Here is a 21,084-nt window from a genome sequence, read left to right on the forward strand (position 1 = left end):
TAGATGGGGAAGATATGATCAAAGTTGCACCGTTTTACCTAGTTCATAAATTGTTAAGGTGCAATAACTTTGGCTACACCAGATTAGAATGCTAAGAGTCATTCCAAATCAGAGAAAAGGTGAGAAGTTACTTGAAAAACATCATATGGCAAACACCTGAATACTGCTCTTTACAAAAATGTTAAATGTTCATTCTATTCTTTCTTGTGTTAATGAGAGAGAAAGAGAGGGAGACAGAGAGTCAAGCACCCCAAAGGGTCTTCATGCCCTGATCCACCCTCACCCTCAGCCAACCCTGAATCAGGGGTGTGTTGACCCGAAGTACTCAGGGAGAACTCTGCATGAGAACCTCGAACCTTCCTATGTGGGTCAAATTTGCAGGAGGTTGAGTTATTGCCGTGAACCCTCTGCTACAAAAATTTTGGAAATATAACAATATTTAAATTTGAAATAAGAAAATTTCCAACATGCTGGAGTAGCAGATCTAGTTATGTAATTTGGAAACATATCACAGAATTTTTCTCCTTTATCATTTCTTCTTAGTTCTTAGTCCAAATTACTCTCTTTAATGTTTGGTGAAGAGAATTAAAGTATTTGAAATTTTATTTTGCCTTTTACTTTCAATATGGTCAGTGGAATCATATCTCCTTGGGACCAAAAAATATGTACGCCATGGGTACATGAGAAGTATTTTAAAGTGCACCCAGTTTCATTAGTAGCTTATCTACTGCTCTTATCTGTGTCAAACAGAAAAATGAGATGGTTTGAAAAATAAGAAACTTTTTTCTCTCTCAACAGAAAGCTCCACTTTCAATTTCAGATTAGGGTGGTCTCAAGTCATCAATAGCTGATTTGACAGAGTAAACCTTAAGCAAATTAATTGCTGCCAAAATAATCCTTCTCTGATCTGACATGCTAATCAGGGCAAATATAAGTGTCTCAGAAATGAGGTGATTTAGTTGGCAAACAATGCATTCATTATCATCGAATGAAACGGATGTAATCTCATGTTTGCACATTACAATGATTTTTTTTTTCACAAACAGGTACATTTATTGGGGTAAAACAAGTGACTGTGTAGTGATTTGAAGAATTGTGAACACAATATGCATAATTTTAAGTGAACACATTTTAGGTGCCTCAACTCTTTATGTTCTCCATACAAAATGGCTATGTAAAATAATAGAATCATGTGAAAATTAAGGAAGCTTTAATTAATATCTAAGACTGCCCAATGAAATGTCGTTGTTCAAATGTTTCTTTGGATGAAAATTGCGGGCAATGAATTATTTATTTATTCATTCTTTAATTTATTTATTTGAGAGAGATATTTTCACTATAGGATATGTGTGCTCACCAGGGAAAGACAGAGAGACAGAAAACAAGAAATCACTCTTGGGAGAGGAAGGCCACATTGCAATCCCTTCTCCATTCTCCTCTCAGGATTTTGGGCATGCATGCACATGCACCTGGCATGAGTTTCAAGCCTCTGGGTCCAGAACTTGAGCCGCAGTCGACCATGTGGGAGTCCAGGGATGTAACCATCACATCAACAGCTGGTCCCACAAGCCATGAATTCTTAATGCCCAAGTTTGGTTCTCATCTCTGTGACTCCACATGATCAGCCCACATGATCCCTGGGATCACATTTTATATATCAAACTTTATATAACACTTCAGGGTTCTCATTATAATATCAAAATTATGGGCTAAATCATAGGTCTAGTCATTTTGTTAGCAAGAGTTGCAAGATCAAGAGTCTTGATCTAAAGAACAGAAATAAATGGTCTTTTTGTTTTCTATGAGATTATTTTTTAAAAAGTCATTATTTTAGCGGTTTATATTTGGACTTTAATACTTTCATATTTCATTTACCAAGTTTTAAAATTTGCCAGCAGTCCTGGGCACTTGCCAGAGAGACACAGAGAAAGAGAGAGTGGAAGAAGGAAGTGGGGTAGCACCCAGTATAGGATATGGCTACTCACAATTCCTTCTCCATTTGTTCCTCCTTTGCGATTTTGAGTATGCATACACATGCCTGGTGTGTTTCTCAGCCCTCTGGGTCTGGGTCTTGAACCACAGGGTTGGCCATGTGGAATCCAGTCACCCTAACAATACTTCTTTTTATTTGGTACATCTCATTTTGGTTGTCTCAGCACCAGGTCTTTCACCAGCTCCAGAAATTACCCCAAATAGAATTACAGAAGGACAGGGACAAGCAAGTGGCATGGTGGTTAAGGCACTGGACACTCCCACATGGCTGACCATAGTTCAAGTCCTGGACCTGGCAGCTTGCTTTCTCACTTTCTCTCTCTCTCTCTCTCTGTGTGTCTCTTTCTGGTCAAATTAAAATATATGAATGAATAAATAAAATTAAATAAAATAATTCTTTGAAAAAAAGGAATTACAGAAGGACAGTTTCAGATGGATTAAAATATGGTACTTGCAATGTATATTCAATAACTTATGGGAAATAGCATTTTATGCCATAAACAACTTTTCAAGATACATATAATGCATGATTTTAAACTTATATTAAATTTGAAAAAGTACTATGTTAAAACTTCATAAATAAATTATATTTTTATTTTAGGATTTAAAATACTCTACAATAGCAAGCAATTAGAAAATAATATTTTTTATGAGCCATTGATACAGTTAAAAATACAAATGTCATTAAGCATAAAAGTACCAAAAAATGGTTCTTAAGTTTCCTTGCAGGCCAATTCATGATAAGTTTCAAATCTAGCAAGGAAGACCCAAGTGTGTTTTTTATTAAAGTTTAAACAACCAGCTAGTATAATGTTCCTGAAGCTTCATTCATCATGCCACCAATTTCTTCATACTAGGGAAACATTATAGTCTCTTGTCATGTCTCAAATACAAGAAACACATTCAAAATGTTTTGCCAATGACAAATGAATCATTGAGAGATTGGAAGTCATAGACAGCATTATGCATGCTAAGCGTTTACAAGGTAAATCCAGGAGGTTTCCAGGGCATTTTGCTGTAGCATGAACCATGTCCAGTGGATCCTTAAGTGGTGAAATCTATGAACTTACTTCTGCTATTTTCCTGGTCCCGTGAATTCAGAGCTCATAGCAGTTAGTAATGGAAATAGTATCAGAAATTGCTTTGCCTTAAGGTTGGGAAATGAGTATTTCAGAAGAGTAACTAGTACTAAGTTTCCGATTGAGATTATGGTGTAAAGGAAATCTTAGAAGTTGCTCTCATGTTGTTAGCAGATTGAAGATACTTGAGGACTCTTAAACAATGAAGACATATTTGAAAATTAAACATCAGACAAATGAGGTGATTTTTAAAATTTTGGTTGAAGTGGGCTGTTATATCAGATATGTTCAAGAAAGCTTGTAACATGTTCTCACTGATGGTGGCCATGTTCCAGGCATCTTGTTATATGAAGAAGGCAGTTTTGATCTCAGTATTTTAGGACTGTCTTATTCTGTCATTTTGATAAATAAAAAAGTGCTCTTGGTAAGCAATTACAAAATAAAATTGATGAAGGCCAAATCAGCACACAATTCTTCTATTCCAAATTTAGATGTCAAAAACGGGGTCAAAAGACATTGTTTATGGACATATACCACATACATGCAGACACACAATCAAAAACCGAAAAACCCACAATGGCTGAAGCCATGAAATGTAAAAACTGGTATATATACAGTCCCAAAATCAGTACAGCCATGGTGGCACAGTAATAGCACACTCTACAGCACTGACGTCATACAGGAAGGTCCTAGGTGTACACCCTGAGGTTTCTCAGAGCACATTGGGTTTGTGCACGTGCCTTTGATCCTGGCTGGCTGGGGCTGGGGGAGGATCATGGTGTGAGGACTGTGGTGAGGATAACTCTCTCTCATCATTTCTCTCTCTCATGGAGGAAATAAACTTAAAAAATCTCCATAGGTCAGTTAAATCTTCATTGAAGATTTATATTTGAAAAGGATTTTTCTCAAAATAAATCCAGTACCCTTTATTTCCTGTCTTTTACTTCATATAACCTTTTTTTGGTCATATACATCCTTGCCAAAATTTATTTTTTTCTTCTGTCATTTGATTTTTAATTATTTTATCTTATGATGACATCATTTATAAATCTCTGCTGATGATATATCTTCTCTAATCCTTCTAATAAACTGGCAAAAGCACCATTCCAATTACACATATACAGTACACATACGCAATAGTTTTTCTGTTTCTTTTTTCTTTTCTTTTTTTTTTTTTTTTTGAGAGGTTTTTGCTATAGGGCGCGTGCGCTCGCCAGACAGACAGAGAGAGACATAGAGACAGAAAGCGAGAAATCACCCCCCAGGGGGGATGGTCACGCCGCAATCCCTTCTCCTCCATTCTCCTCTCGGGATCTTGGGCACGCACGCACACGCGCCCGGCGTGAGATTTAAGCCACCGGGTCCGAGACGCGAACCGCGGTCGACTACGTGGGAGTCCAGCGACATAGCCATTACGCTAACTGCTGGTTCCCTCTTTTTTCTTTTTTTGATAGGGATTTTTTACTATATGGTGCATGTGCTTGCCAGAGAGACAGAGAGAACAGAAAGTGAGACTCCCCCCACCCCCTGCCCCGAGGGGGATGGCCACACTGCAATCCTTTCTCCACTCTCCTCTCAGGGTTTTGGAGATGCACAAACATGCACGTGGCATGAGTTTCTAGCTGCTGGGATTGGGACTCGAATCACAGTCAATTACGTGGGAGTCCAGCGACATAACCATTATGCCATCTGCTGGTCCCAGTTCTTCAGTGGGACCACTACTGTGGTTTTGAACAGCTGACCAAAGACAATCCTGAAATATAACTTAGTCTGACTTAGATAATAAAATTCAAAGGTAAAATTCAATTTGCTACTAAATCTTGTCACAGTGACTTTCAAAAGCATCCGAGCTTACAAATCATTAGTATGTGAAGTGTTTCATATTCTTTATTTGATAGTATACACAAACCACACTAAAATGTCTTTCAATAAGTAAAAGGCAGTGTTTTATATCCAGGAAATTCTAATTAGATTGGCATAGTTATGACCAAATATATAAAGTAGACATTTTCCATCTTCAGTCCTTGCCTTTAACAGGTTAATGAACAGAAATTAAAACACAGGTGAGTCTGCTTGGTTTCGAGAAGTGAAGGGATTTCTCCAGCATTTATAAATCCATATAACCAGTTACCTATAACCCTATGTATATTTAAAAAACCCAACAATCTCCAGTAGATTTTGAGATGGCATTCATCATCTTTGTAGAAAGATGAGCATCACTAATGAATTACCAAGTATATCTTTAGAAAGGGCAAATAGTGATAGTATTTACTGAACTGAAATTATTATCAAAAATTTAAAAACTCAGTAGCATTCATTTGGCCACAAAGCAGTCTTACTTAAATCAGTACTGTCCAACAGAAATACCTGTTAGCCATTCATGACCTGAGTTCTGGTGTAGGAGATGAGTTAAAATATGGTACACATAAAAATCTTGAGACATTTCCGTTTTGTCATAAATAAGGCAGTGACCACCTATTACTCATTAGTAGCTTTTTAAAGATAAGGTATCTGGGGCCAGTAGTTGGCATAATGACTGTGTCACTGGACTCCCATGTAGTCGAACACATTTCGAGTCCTGGACCTGGTAGCTTAAACTCACGCCAGGCGTGTGTGCGTGCATGCCCAAGATCCTGAGAGGAGAATGGAGGAGAAGGGGTTGAGGCATGGCCATCCCTCCTGGTGGGGGGTGATTTCTCGCTTTCTGTCTCTCTGTCTCTCTCTGTCTTTCTGGCGAGCACATATGCTCTATAGCAAAAACCTCCAAAAAAAAAAAAAAAAAGATAAGCTATCAACTCTGCTCGTTCTGACTTCTTTTTACTGCCAACAAAGATCATTTTTGTTCTAGGGATGTACTTCTTAGGATTCTCCAAACACTCCATCAGTTTATCCTTTCCCTAGGTGATTCCTCTGTTCTTGTGGGCATTTCTGTAAGAGAATTCAGGGGTCTGACCTGTCTTCTGCCCAAATAGACCATGGAGATTTGGGCCAGTCTTGTGCGTGCCTCCCTTTTCCATGGTGTGGTACTGGGGACACTTCTGAACAAAAGTCTTCTTGCTTTTCTCAACATCACCTATTTTTTTTTTTGGGGGGGAGAGGTTTTTGCTATATAAATGTAATACACTGATCTGTATATTTCTTCTTTTTTTTTCTTTTTACTTTTTTGAGTGTGTTTTTCCACAATGGCAAGACTTCATTCGCATCAAACGTCTTAATACAAGCAAGCATAGCAGGGTAAAGAACAGGGAGATGTGAGGCTGCTCAAGACGAGCACCTGCACCAGCACCAGGAGGGAGCTCTACTCCGAGAACATGTCCAAGGCTATCAACGGGATGGAGCTGTCAGCATGAATCCTCGGTCCAACGTTGCCTAGGCAACACAGCACCATGATGGGTTCTGGGCCAGGCATCCCCCAAGCTGTTGATGTAGAGAGGGCCAGTCTTATACAGTCTTTAAATGTATTTATTCATCTTTTACATTCAACCACTGTAGATCTTTACAGCATACCAAATGAATTTTCCCACCATGAATACACTGTATATTGGTCCAGTCAAAGATATTACCATACACATTATCATCAACAGATAATTTTCCATTGTTTGTGTCCCTTACATGTTTTGGTTCTTTCTTTTCCCCTTTGATTCCCTCCCTTTTACTCTCCTCCATTTCCCACCCACCTCTCACACTTGGTTTAATACCTTCTAAGTTTTCAGTTTTTGCCATGAAGTGCAGACGTTCAGTATATATTGAGTGGGGACATAAAATGCCTCTTTTTCTTAGTATTGCTTCTTTATTTAGCAGTAAATCTTCCAAATTCATCCACTCTCTATCAAATGCCAGGGTCTCATTTTTTATGGCTGAGTAGTATTCCGTAGTGTATATGTACCCTTTTTTTTTTTGAGAGGTTTTTGCTATAGGGCATGCGTGCTCGCCAGAAAGACAGAGAGAGACAGAGAGACAGAAAGTGAGAAATCACTACCCCACCACCCAGGAGCATGGCCACACTGCAGTCCCTTCTCCTCCATTCTCCTCTCAGGATCCCGGGCACGTACGCACATGCAACTGGCATGAGTTTAAGCCACAGGGCCCAGGACTCGAACCACGGTCAACTATATGGGAGTCCAGCGACATAGTCATTATGCCAACTGCTGGTCCCTGTGCCACACTTTTTAATCCATTCATCTTTTCGTGGACATTTGGGTTGGTTCCATGTCTTAGCAACTGTGATAATACTGCAATAAACAATGATTTTCAAGTCTTTCCCCAACTGATTGTATTCCTACCCTTTGGATAGATAACCACGAATGGAATTACTGAATCATATAGTAGTTCTATTTATAGGCCTTTGAAGAACCTCCATATTGTTCTCCTTGATCTCTTTAGGGGTCATTCATATGCATTTTCCTTCCTTTTCCCACAGCTACCATCTTAGCCCATACATGTAACGCTTCATGCCTGGATTACTCTGATTTGCCTGTCATTAGTCTTTTCTCACTCCTCTCTATCATTCACATTGATTCCCTGCAGCCTGGATTTCTTTTATTTCTTTTTTATTGAGGGGGGGGGGTTTGCTATAGGGCACGTGCACTTGCCAGAGAGACAGAGAGACAGAAAGCAAGAAATCACTCCCCAGGGGGAAAAGCCACACTGTAATCCCTCCTCATTTTCTTGGGCTATTGGACACATACGCACATGTGCCCAGTATGAGTTTAAGCCAGGTCTGGGACTTGAATGGCTGTTGACTACATGGGAGTCCAGAGACGCAGCCATTAAGTCATCTGCTGGTCCTTGAATTTCTTTCTTTCTTCTTCTTCTTCTTTTTTTTTTTTTTTTTTATAGTTTTTCTTGCATTATAATTTTATTTTTTAGTTTATTATTTATTTATTTATTTACTTGCAGTCATTCACTGTACATCAATACAGTATAAAAAATGAGATTTTCCACTCAGTATACATTGTATATTGGCTCAATCAAGCATATTACCATACACGTAATCAACAAATAATTTTCTATTTCTTATTTCTTACATATTTTGCTCTCCCCCCCTTGATTCCCTACCTCTCATCCTCTGCCACCTTCTGTGCCTTCTCCCACACTGTCTCTGGTATGTACAGCTGTTTTACATGCCTTTTTTTTCACATTTTATTGATTCACTAAAGATATTAATTAATTTAAAGACTTTCAAAAGCATGCACAGATGATATATACATATTTATGAACACATTTGGACTTAAACCTCATTGAGTAAAGTGAACATACTATAAAGTAGCACCTTGCTCAGGCTATATCACTTACTGTAGTCATTAAATGGGTATTAATAGGTATTTTTAATGCATTTTTAAATTTATTTTTTAATTTTTAAAATAATTATTTTATTTTATTAATTAATTCATTTATTTTTTATTTTTTTTACTTTTATTATTATTTTTTTCACTTCATTTTCTTCCATATAATCAATCACATTTATTATTTGTCTTACTAAATGGATATTTAAACAGGTCAATATTTCTCCCTAGTACTGTTGATAAAACTATGAAATATCTTCAACAGATAATACTACACCTCTTTGTGCCATTAATGCTTTGCGTCCCTGTCCCTCCCCCAAATATCCTTCCTCAGACCCCCCTCTTTCACACACACTATATTTGGTATTTACATCTATATACAGCGTTTCTATATCCTTTAGACAATTAGTTTCAGTCATAGAGTGCAGACACTCGGTATATATTAAGTAGGGACATACAATGCCTCTCCTTCATAGCATGGCTTGCTTCACTCAGCAGTAAGTCTTCCATATTCATCCACTTCCTTTCAAAAGCAAAAGCCGGGTTTTTTTTTTTTTTTTTTTTAATGTATGAGTAGTATTCCACTGAGTTTATGTGCCACAGTTTTTCTAACCATTCATCAGTTTGTGGGCATTTGTGTTGTTTCCATGACTTAGCAATCGTGAAAAGTGCCGCAATAAACGCCAATGTGCAAGCACTTTTTCGATGAAGCATTCTTCTGTCCTTTGGGTAGCTACCAAGGAGTGGGATTGCTGGATCATATGGTAGTTCTATTTGCAGATTTTTGAGGAATCTCCAAATTGTTCTCCACAGTGGTTGGACCAATTTACATTCCTACCAGCAGTGTAGGAGAGTTTCCTTTTCACCACACCCCCACCAGCACTTATCATTTTTTTTTTTTGAGAGGTTTTTGCTATAAGGCGTGTACGCTCACCAGATAGAGAGAGACAGAGAGACAGAAAGCGAGAAATCACCCCCCAGGGGGGATGGCCACGCTGCAATCCCTTCTCCTCCATTCTCCTCTTGGGATCTTGGGCACGCATGCACATGCGCCCAGCATGAGTTTAAGCCGCCAGGTCCGGGACTCGAACCATGGTAGACTACGTGGGAGTCCAGTGACATAGCCATTACACTAACTGCTGGTCCCCATTTTTTGTTTTTTTTTTAATCTTAGAAATTCTGACTGGGGTTAGGTGATATCTCGTTGTTTTGATCTGCATTTCTCTTATAATGAGGGATGTTGAGCATTTTTTCATATGCCTTTTAGCTATTCGTATGTCATCTTTAGAGAGTGGTTTTTTCAACTCATTCTCCCATCTTTTAATAGGATTGATTGTCTTTTTCCGGAACAGCTGCTTGAGTTCCTTGTGTATTCTGGTTATCAGTCCCTTATCTGATGCATAGTTTACAAAAATATTTTCCCATTCTGAGGGCTGTCTATTCACACTAATCACTGTGTCTTTTGCCATGGAGAAACTTCTTAGTCTGATGTAATCCCACTTGTCTATTTTGGGGATTTTTGACTGTGCGTTAGGAGTCTTATTTAAGAAGTCTTTCACTACCCCAATGTCTCCCAGGTTTTCCCCGGTGTTTTTCCTTGGATTTCTTTTAAGTTTCGATCATGATTCCTTTCATACAGACTCAGATTTTTGGTTCTGGTCATCAAAGTATCTAAAAATCTGGCACTTTTTACTGTCTAACTCTTCCACACTTAAGGCAGTCTTCCTTAATCAAGATAAATACTCTCAGAATTCTTTTTGTTCATTCAGTTGTTTCTCCAACTGGAATGGTTTCTGTCTTCTTATCATCACTCTGTGATGATATTCTACATCAACCTTTCTTTGAATACAATACCCACCTCCCCCTTAAAATTTTTTCTGGATAATCTCAGTCTATGTTGAAACTACATGTAATTGTCTTTAAGGTACAAATTCAGCTGTGGAATTTTCTTCAATTGCTTTTTTTATTGAAGTCTTTTGTCCATAGCGTAATTTTAAAATCTAGAAGAGAAAGCTAAGAATGTATTACTCAAAGCCTTGCAACAGAATTAATCAGTGAAAAATAAATATAATTGTGATGAAGTACTGGGATCTAAAGAATAAAAAAATTCTCTACCAAAAATACCAAATATATACTACTGTCAGGTTTTATAGCCTTTAAAATTGCTAAACAAGGAGTTCAAAAATAGAAACTTAAATAGCAAGAATTCATATATATCCACTTGTAATGATGTATACAATAAACAGGATTAAAGTTTAAATTTAAAATGAAAATAAGTTACCCAATGAATATGACTTTTTCTATAAAGAGAATTAGTTTTACTAGGGGTAATTAGAATTTAACTATCAAAAGGAGTCTATACTGATTTTAAGCATCCCTTGTCATGGACATTACTAATGTTTTTACTAAGCCAATTTTTGAATATTTTTCTTCTTATAAAAGGATCTGACAAACAATGTGGCTATTAATCTTTAGAGAATTAAAAAAAGAGTAACACAGTTATTGCTGAGGCTTGTTCAAGTCTGGGAAATTGAGCTTTCTCTGGGGGTCACGATGGGTAGCCAGATGGCGTCTGCTAGCAGGGTGTGCAGGTAATCAAACCACATACTCCATTTATAAGCTTCCTTGGCCGAAGAGACAACTCTAAACCCAACTATCAGAAGCTTTGCCATCAGCAACGCTGCCATCCAAACTTATGCAGCTTCACAGTGTCCTATGGGAAGTAACTCACCAGGTTTGCTCAGGTAGCAGGGTCCACAGACACTGTAGAAATAATAAAAACTTTACCTCAGAAACACAGAAGGAAACTTGTTTCTCAGAAAGAAATTGAATTTTTCCAGTGCGGTGGTCCAGAGTTGTCACTGTGGCTGCTGTTTGTCATCACACAAAATAACGGACTTTATAATAAAGGACTTTCAAAATGATGAATGAAAATTATGTATTAATCTACCTTAATAAATATTCTGTAAAAAAAAAAAATGAAAGGAAGAAAATATAGATGTACTGTTGTACCTCCTAAGTTACGTATCTTGGTCAGCTTCTGCACAAGTTTACCTAATTGTTTATGTATTTATTAAAGTTTGCATTTTAAAATGTAAGCCCATTAATTTTCTCTTGATTGTCAGGTATTATCAGTGTTGCACTATTAAAAGCACACAACATATAATAAACTATCATAGGTTTCCTATTTTAAAAAAGGAACAATACAACCAACTTTTAGTCAATATGTTTTTTATTATCACCATGTGCTGGCAATTCTAAAAAATGTTAATAAAATATTCTTTGAAAAAACCCTTTTGTTTAAGTTTTAAAAATTGACATGGTTACTGTTCAGTTTATGCATATAATATATATATATATATATAAAATGCATATATATAAAATCTTCAAATTAGCACATTTTTATTACTTATCCTTCAAGAAATACTGTTTTCTACATAAAAAGTGATTCAAAAATCACTTGTGTTTCATAATCTGACCCCAGCACAGAGAAATTCAGCTACAGGCATTCATTTTCAGAGCAAGTTCTTAAGGTTTTCAAACCCTTCTTGTTTATCTGGGGCACCGTTTGTATTCACAGTGCTTGTGGTACTCTATACTCCTGCCATGTTTTTCTCTCTTTAATTGCTAGAGGGCATGTATGCTTGCTAGAGAGTGTGTATGCTAGCCAGACAGAGGCAGGGTTTGGGGAGCAGCAAGAAAGCATGCCCATGTGTGGATGGTCACACTACAATCATTTCTCTTCCATGTCTCCTTTTGGGATTTTGGGCACCCACGCAGCATACCCGATGTGTTTTTCAAGGCACTGAGTGCAGGACTTAAATTGTGCAGTTGCCACGTGAGAACCGCTTCTCTAAGCTCTACACTACTGGCTGGTCCTATTCCTCCTTTTTAAGTATTAGATTTTAAATAAACACTATAGGATGGTGATTGTTAAGGTAAGAAACAAAATTTGAGTTACTTTCTTTCGTCATTCCATTTATCCATCTGGAGTTACTATGTTTAAAACTTTTCAACCTGTGAGAACAAATTCCTTGTGTTAGTCAAAGTTCTCCAGAGAAACAGAACTAGTACGCTGTATGTATATAGAGAGATCTCGAGTGGAAGATATAGTGATTTACAGATCCACAGATAAACAGATAATAAGATTTATTATAAGGAATTTGGTTCATGTGATTATGGAGACTGAAACGTCCCATAACCTGCCCTCAAGAGACTCCAGAAGGCCAAGAGTGTAATTCCGTTAAAGTCCAAAGAACCAAGTACACCGATGTTATAAGTCCCACCAATCCATGGGCAGGAGAAGACTGATGTTTCAGCTGAAACAGTTAGGGAGAGAGATTTCACCCTTCTAGCCTTTCTTTTCAACTTTAGCCCATAGTGGATTGAATGTTGCCTATCCACATTAGGGAGAGCAAACTGCTTTACTCAACACATCAGTTCAAACGCTATCCCTGCCAGAAACACCCTCACACTCAGAAACAATGTTTAACCAGATATCTGGGCATCCCATGGCTCAGTCAAGTTGACACATAAGATTAGACTTGATTCTAAAGAAATAAACACAAGAATTGTAACTTCTGAATTTACTGTGAAATAGGACTTTTATGATTCTTTGTCACATTTATTCTTACATTTAAGAACATTCCTATCAATTTATTTCTTCTTGTAAAAAAACTTCTCAAAGTTAAAATTAATAAAAATAAACTTGAATCAACTAAAAGCAAAAGTGGATAACTATCTGGCTATACTGCCTATTCAACATGAATACACAAAAATTCATTTTGATAAAATCGTCTATAAATTTTCAGAAGTTAAACCTCCAAACAGAAAATGTAAAGATATTCATTATTTGTCCCATCCCTGTTCGAGCGCCACGTGTCCCGATCTGGTGGTGGTGGTGGGGAACAGCCGAACAGGTTTCCTGAGTGGAGTGAGAGCTGGGACAAGCGGCGTAGTGTTACAGCACAGAGATGACACTGTGTCTTCAGTGTCATCTGTTTATTGTGGGCAGCAAGGTATAGCACGGAGACGACGCAGTGTCACAGCTCTCCAGGGTCGTCTGGAGATGATGTAGTGTTACAACTCTTCAGGGTCGTCTGGAGACTGTGCGATCTTTCAGCTCTTCAGGCTCTCGTGGTTGTCTTCCTGGTTATCGTCGTCTTTCTGGTCGTCGTCGTCTTCCTGGTCGTCTGTGTCGTCTTCCTGGTCGTCTAGCTACTGTGGGTCAGGCATCATGGTTATATACACGCTGGTGGGCCGTGATTGGTTGTAAATGGTGGGTTATGATTGGTTGCTTTTGGACCAATCATGAAGTGCCAGATATGCAAATTTGAGGGATTCTAGTGGCCAATCAGAGCAAAGTTTCGAAGGTCAGGTTTTTTGAAGGTAACCAATCATGGCATTTGTTTGTTCTCTGAGGAACCTTGGCAGACTCGCCAGTGTGCAGCTTCCCACAATTATTGTGTTAGACTAATACGCAGGTATAAGATTTTTCTCCTTTTCAAAAACTACATTAATATATAAATGTATATAAAAACTCATTAAATGTGTAAAAGGTATTGATTAACTACCATTTACCCTATTTTGTAATGTAATATTTATTTATTTTTTGGCTTTTCTTTTCTTTTCTTTCTTTCTTTCTTTTTTTTTTTTTGATTTTGCCATAGGGCATATGTGCCTGCTGGAGAAAGAGACAGAGAGAGAGAAAGCGAGAAATCAACCCCGAGTTGGGATGATCACATCATACCACAAACTCTTCTCCTCCATTCTCCTATCAGGATTTTGGGCACACACACACATGACACCTGTCATGATTTTCAAGCCACTGGGTCCAGGACTTGAACTGCAGTTGGCCACGTTGCAGTCCAGTATCTTAATCACTACACCACCTGCTGATTCCTGTTTTTAGATTTTTAAGTAACATATCTAAACTGTTCAGTAAAAGAAAAAAATTGAGGACCACCTTTGTAGCTCAGTGACTAGGGGAGTCAGATCTCAGACGTCCAGGCTCGGTTCAACTCCTGGACTTGGTGGCATAAAAGTCACACTGGGTACAACATGCATGCATGCCCAAAATTGTGACGGAAAGAAGAAATGGAGGAGAAAGTATTGCCTACTGGAACAGGGAGTGCTCTCTGTCTCTGTCTCTCTGGTGAGAGCATGTGCCCACTGGCAACTTAAAAAGGTAACCACTTACACTTTTTCTCTGGCCATGTTATTTGCTGTATTACATGACTACTACTGGAAATTTTGTTTGGTGGGTAGGTGTTATAAATGACCTTCTCTGGAATTCTTTTACACTGTTTGTGGGAATATAAATTATTAGCACAGTCATTATAGGAAACAGTGTGGTGTTTCTTTAAAAACTAATACAGGACTGCTGTATGATCCAGCAATCTCACTGCTAGGTATATATTCAAAGGGAAGGAAATAAAAAAAAAAAAGAAAGGCAATCAATATATGGTAAAGATATCTGTACCCCAATGTTCATTTCATCATTATTAAAAATAGCCAAGATATGGAATCAACCTAAGTTCTTCACTTGTTCTTCAACAAATGAATGAAGAAAATATGGTACACACACACACACACACACACACACACACACACACATATACACACAGGAATACTATTCAGCCAGTAAAAAGGACGAAATTCTGTCACTTGTGATAAAATAGCCAAGCCTAGAGGATTTCATATTAAATGAAATAAACCAGGCACAGAAAGAGAAATACCACATAGTCTCACTCAGGTGACATCTGGGAAAAAAAAAAAAGGAGACCTCATAAAAGTAGAGATGTGAAGGATTGCAATAGGCTGTGAAAGATAGGGAGGAGGAAGGTAGACAGATGTTAATCAGTAGAAAGTTATAAAATCCGTAAGAAAGTAAACTATAGTAGAGTGAATATAGTTAACAGTTTACTGTGTATTTCAAAGCAACTAAAAAAGAGGATTTTTACTCCTTCTAACATACAGTAATGACAAGTGGCTGAGATGATGGATACACTAGCTATTCTGACTTAGTCTGTGTGTTTTCGCACTTAAAAAGATTGAAGCACACGAATAGGCACAACTATCACATGTGAATGACTAAAATCTTTAAAAAAAAACCTGCTCCCAATACGCCATTATCTCTTCACCAACATTTTAACTACCAGAGAGCAAACAAGAAAAATAAATGATAGTTTTCAACCTAACTCCAGAGGATGCATGGAAACTCAAGAAGAAACCTTTTCTTAAAAAAGAAAAAGTTTAAAAAATAATAGACCGTCAAAGGTAGATATTGTGACTTTAAAGAAGTATTTTCTTATTGACAAGCAAGACAAGAAATGTTAAGCAGAGTTCCACATAAAGATGATACCAACATTCGAAAGCCTGATTGTTATTAAAATAATTCCAGAAAATGTTTGGTAGCGTAACTGATATAACAAACATTTCCCTGTATTTAGGAAATATAATTAAAACTATTGGCTACGGACATATCAAAATATGTTTTCAAATTGTGTTAAAACTTTTCCATTTAGGGTTGGCCTGGTAGCTCAGTGGTTAAGTGCTACCCAGAGGGAGCCAGAGTCTGTGTGGTTAACCAGGGTTCAGCTCCAGCAGTTGAAAACACATTTGGGTGGGGTCAGCAGGTGGCATGGTGGTTAAGGTGCAGGACACACCCACATGCCCCACTATGGGTTGCTTTCTCCCTTTTCCATTCTCTCTCTGTGTCTCTCTCTGGTCAAATTAAAGTAAACGAGTGAATAAATAAAATTAAATTATAAAAAAAGAAAAACACATTGGACTTGTGTAAGCGTGCCCAACATCCTGACAAATTGGAGAATAGGAAGAAAAATGATTGTGACATGACTAGACTCTGGTGGGGATTGTTTTCTCTCGTTCTTTCTTTCTCTTGTTAATGCACACACATACACATCCAATGGCATTTATAAAGAAAAAAAGAAATTCCATTTAACCTAGGTTAAAAATTTTAACACATGACTGGACCCATGGCCTAGTGGTTAAAGGAGCCAAATCCTGCAGTTCAAATCTCAGCCCTGACTCAAAAAACACAAAGAATCCTGAAAGGATAGATAAAAAGAGGAGGAGAGGTTGTGGCTTGACCATGACCCATTTGCGGTTCCTTTCTACTTCTTTCTCCCTGTCTGTCTGTTTTAGGGGAGCACACATGCCCTCTTGCAAGTTAAAAAAAAAAAAAAGCTCTCTAAGCAGTCCTTGTCAGCACCTCTCTCCCTTGAGTAGATATTATGCTGTGAAAAACAAAGTATAACCACTCTGTTCTCTAAGTATGGTCTGCTTTTTTTACTTTTAATTAGTCATTCCCCAACCATCATCCCCTAATCAGAGGGACTAGACTAAACTAGATTAACTCTTTTTTTTCTTCCCCTGATCTCCCTAAACCAGAGTGTGAAACACTCATTGCACATGATTGTACTTTAAACATTAAAAACAGTTTCAACAAAATTATCAGAGGGAGTGTCTCTCATCAGAGAGAGAGAACGAGGGAGAAGAGAAAGCACCCTGTAAAAAAACAGTCATGCCACAATCACTTTTCCTCCATTTTTCCATTTCTTCAGGATTTGGGGCGTGCACCCACATGTGCTCATTGTGTGTGTCAGTTAGCCAGCTGGGATCCGACTCTGAATGCACAGCACCTAACTAACGTCCATGCCGCTGGCCCTTCTCAGTGCTTCTGCTTTAGGGAAGCTATATAACATGGGAAACCCAAGGAGGAAGAGACAGAGTGATGCGAGCTAATTGTGAGCCTTTGTATTGTACATGAGAACACAAAGCCAAAGCCTGCAGCATCCTAACGCAGATCTCCTTCAGTTTATCTGTGTTGTTGTTTATTTGTTTATATATACGTGTGTGTGTGTGTGTGTACGTGTGTGTCTGTGTGTGTCTCTGTGTGTGTGTGTATATATATATATCTATCTATATATATATATATAATTTTTTTCCATTGGGTGTGTGTGCTCACCAGACATGGAAATTTTTCCCAAAGTACCCATGCAATAGGTCCTTTGAACTCACAACATATTTTTTCCTAAGGGTTCGAATACTCCATGTAGCACAGTCTATGCCCCCAGGGCCAACTGTAAGGCTTCTGGCAAAAACAAGCCCTACTCCTTCCAAATGTTTGGAGTATCTTTAACAAGGAGTAAAGCTATTCACTCTGAAATTGAAAAGAAGGCTTACAAACAAGTCACATGTCGTGTACAGAAGATCTTTCAGATGCTTTCCTGAATATAGCATTTTGCTAAGTTAAAAAGTTATCAGTTATACAAAGAGACATGAGCTCCATGTTGGGACCTGTGTGAAGGAGGTGGCACGAATGGCAGTGAAAGTCGAAGGAAGATTTGTCTGGCATCAGCTGTGAGGTGAGGACTGTCTTCTGCACACGCATGCATGCCCAGCTGGGCTCGCTGGTATTAAGCTTTTGGGGTGACTACAGCTTTCAGTCCATTACCCCTACCCTGTCCTCGCCCCAGTCTGTTCTGCTACCACATTTCAAGGCCTAAAGCATTGCTGACCTCCTCAAGGGCAGACTTGGAGAATAGGGAATGATTAGTATGGAAAATGAATCTTTGCCAAGGTAATCTAAGTGCATTACCTCTTCCTCAGCACACAAGTCCATGTATTCCTGAAATTCTTGATCCAGAGGCATTTCCAATGGGGCTGACAATGAAAAATTTGGGACAAGATTTGGGGCTAAAATAGTATTTTGGGGAAAAGAGTAGCTGGTGTACTGTTTGGCTTGCACCAGATAATGAAAAACTTCATTTTTTTTTTTGCAAGTATAAATACTTTCATCCCACTAAAATGTTCTCAAGGTTAGAACCACAAGTAAATAATGACTTGGGATAGAAGTTATTTTTCTTCTGAGAGTTTTCCAGCTAATTTTTGACTATGTTTTCTTGCCAGCCATGTTTTCTGGGAATCTCTTTCTGCTTAACTGGTTTCCATCCAACCATCTTTAAGGAATTTAAAAAATGGATAGATTGGCTTTGTTAGCTGCTTCTGATGGAACTGTCACTTTAGACACCTCTTGATTCAGTTGTGCAATAGAAATTTATTAAGTACCTCCTGTGAATCATGCCTGGCCCTTGAGATCCTGGCTATTGAGATTTTAAATGAAAAATATATTTCATGAGAGAAGTGAAAAATGCTGTGGGAACACAGTGGAGGGGAAAAAATCCTTTGCTTTGGGAAGTTGGGAAAAGCTGCACGTAGCATGTGACATTTGAGCTGAATCTTGATGGATGGGTGGGAGCCTGCCAGTTAGAAAAAGAGGAAATAACATGTTCGAATGTCCAGAGTTGTGAAAAATGCACGGTATGCCGTGTGATAGCGAGTTTAATGAATTGACTCAGTAGGGAGTGATATGATTGGTGAGGTGCTCTTTGTCATTGTTTTTTCTCTTACCTAGATGTAGGAGAAAAATATTCCAGAGAACTAAAGCATTCTACATCACAAATGAATAAAGTGCTGATCTCCAGAAGTGTTGCCTATTTCCACCTTGAGTACTGCAAGGAACCATGTATGCTATTGTTAATGGACGACTTGAAGCCGCTGATTGAAATGGTCCTGTCTTAGACAAGGCAGTGGCTAATGGGATAGTGGACAGATCAGAGAGGACAGAGAGCAGAGTCAACAACATTCACTGTTTCACTGACTAAGGAGCAAGTCACGGAGAAGAAGGGACACTCTGAGTTTGAGCACATGGCACTGTGGTGATGGCATTTGCTGACAAATCGGGAGAAGCTCTGGGAAGAGGAGGCAGAGATGACTTCCTCTCTCTGCTAGAGACACCTGGGGGGTCTGAGGTGCATTCAGGCTTGATACCCAGCAGTGGTCAAGATGAGGTTTGTTAACATATATGGAGGTAGTTGTTGAAGTGGTAAAAATAAACGTCTTCTTTTTTTTTTTTTTGAGAGAGTTTTGCTATAGGGCATAGGTGCTCGCTGGAGACACAGAGAGAGACAGAGAGACACAAAGAGAGAAATCACCCACCAGCAGAAATGGCCATGGTGCAATCCCTTCTTCTCCAATCTCCTCTCGGGACTTTGGTATGCATACATGTGCCCAGCGTGAGATTTAAGCCACTAGGTCCGGGGCTCAGATCATGGTTGACTCTGTGGGAGTCCAGTAAGGTAACCATTACGCCATCCTCTGGTCCCAAAAAATAAACATCTTTTAATATTCCAGGCAAATTGAAGTAATCCAGGCCTGGTGGACAGGCAGGATTACTGGTGAAGTAATGCAGGCGTGGTGGACAGGCAGAGATGGTGGCCCTGAGAAGAATCTTACTGTAGCAGTGAATTATTGCACTTGACCAATTTCGGTTGCCAGTTAGGTTTGGTTTTAGACGGAAATCCTATGAAGAGCAGTATTAAAATACCATATTTATTGTGAATGGTATCCATGATGGCCAGGGGTGAAATATGAATTGTCAGTAAAGATTTCTTTCAGTTTTTGATTCTATTGTATTAGGTATTTTACAAACAAAAGTCATGGTGTCTAATTTCTTATAATGTTCTGGGAAGTCAGATCATTTAGGCTTTAAGTCCCTAGTTAGAAATCTTTTAAAATTATTCTTGAAAACATACTGATAACTCCGTTAAAACAAAACTCTTGTTGGGGCCCGCAGGGAGAGTGGTTAAGGTGCTGGACTCCCACATGGACGACAGTGGTTTGAGTCCCAGATCTGGCAGATTGAAAATGATGCCACTCAAAATCCCAGCAGGAGAATGGAGTATAAGAGATTGTAGTGTGGCCATCCCCCAGAGAATGATTTCTCACTTTTCTCTCTCTGTCTCTCTCAAGTGAGAACATACACTCTATGGTAAAAACCTTTAAAATAAATACATAGAAAAAAATAAAATATAAGTAAAAAATATACCCACTTAATGACCACAGGAAGCTATAAAGGCTCAGCTAGGTTCTACTTTATAGTACGTTCATTCTACTCACTGAGTTGTATGCACAAAGTCAGACAAGCATTTATAGATATATTTATATCAACTGTACTTACTAATGAAAACAGTTAATTAGGGGTCAGCAGTTAGCGTAATTGGCTATGTTGCCGGACTCCCATGTAGTGGACCACGGTTCAAGTACTGGACCTGGTGGCTTAAACTCACATCGGGTGCATGTGCGTGTGTGCCCAAGATCCCAAGAGTAGAACAGAGGAGAAGGGATTGCAGCATTGCCATCCACCCTGGGAGGTGATTTCTCACCTCTTTGTCTCTCTCTTTCTGGAGAGTGCACACACCCTATAGCAAAACCTCTAAAAAAAAAGAGAAAATAATTAAGTTAATTAAGATCTTTTGTGAATCAGTAAAATATGAACAAACAAACAGACATGGAAAACAACTGTAGATACCAGAGACAGTGTGGGAGGAGGGTGGGAAATGGCAGAGGGTGAGAGAGAGGGAATTGGGGGGGGGAGTAAAATATATAAGAAGCAAGAAATGGAAAATTAATGCTTGAAGATAACATGTTTGAGCCAATATACAGTGTATTCTGGATGGGAAAACTCATTTTATATGCTGCAATGATATGCAGTGAACGAACGTAAAATGAATAAATGAAAAAGAACCACTTTTGCCAACATCTTTTTACTTGATTACTTTATGTCAAATCCACATAGATTTTCTCAGTGGGCTCCAGTGAGTCTCCGTACCTGAGTAAACGCCAGGTTTCCTGCTTCCTCATTT

This window comes from Tupaia chinensis, unplaced genomic scaffold (genome assembly GCF_000334495.1).
Source record: "Tupaia chinensis unplaced genomic scaffold, TupChi_1.0 Scaffold000117_2, whole genome shotgun sequence".
Lineage (NCBI taxonomy): Eukaryota > Metazoa > Chordata > Mammalia > Scandentia > Tupaiidae > Tupaia > Tupaia belangeri.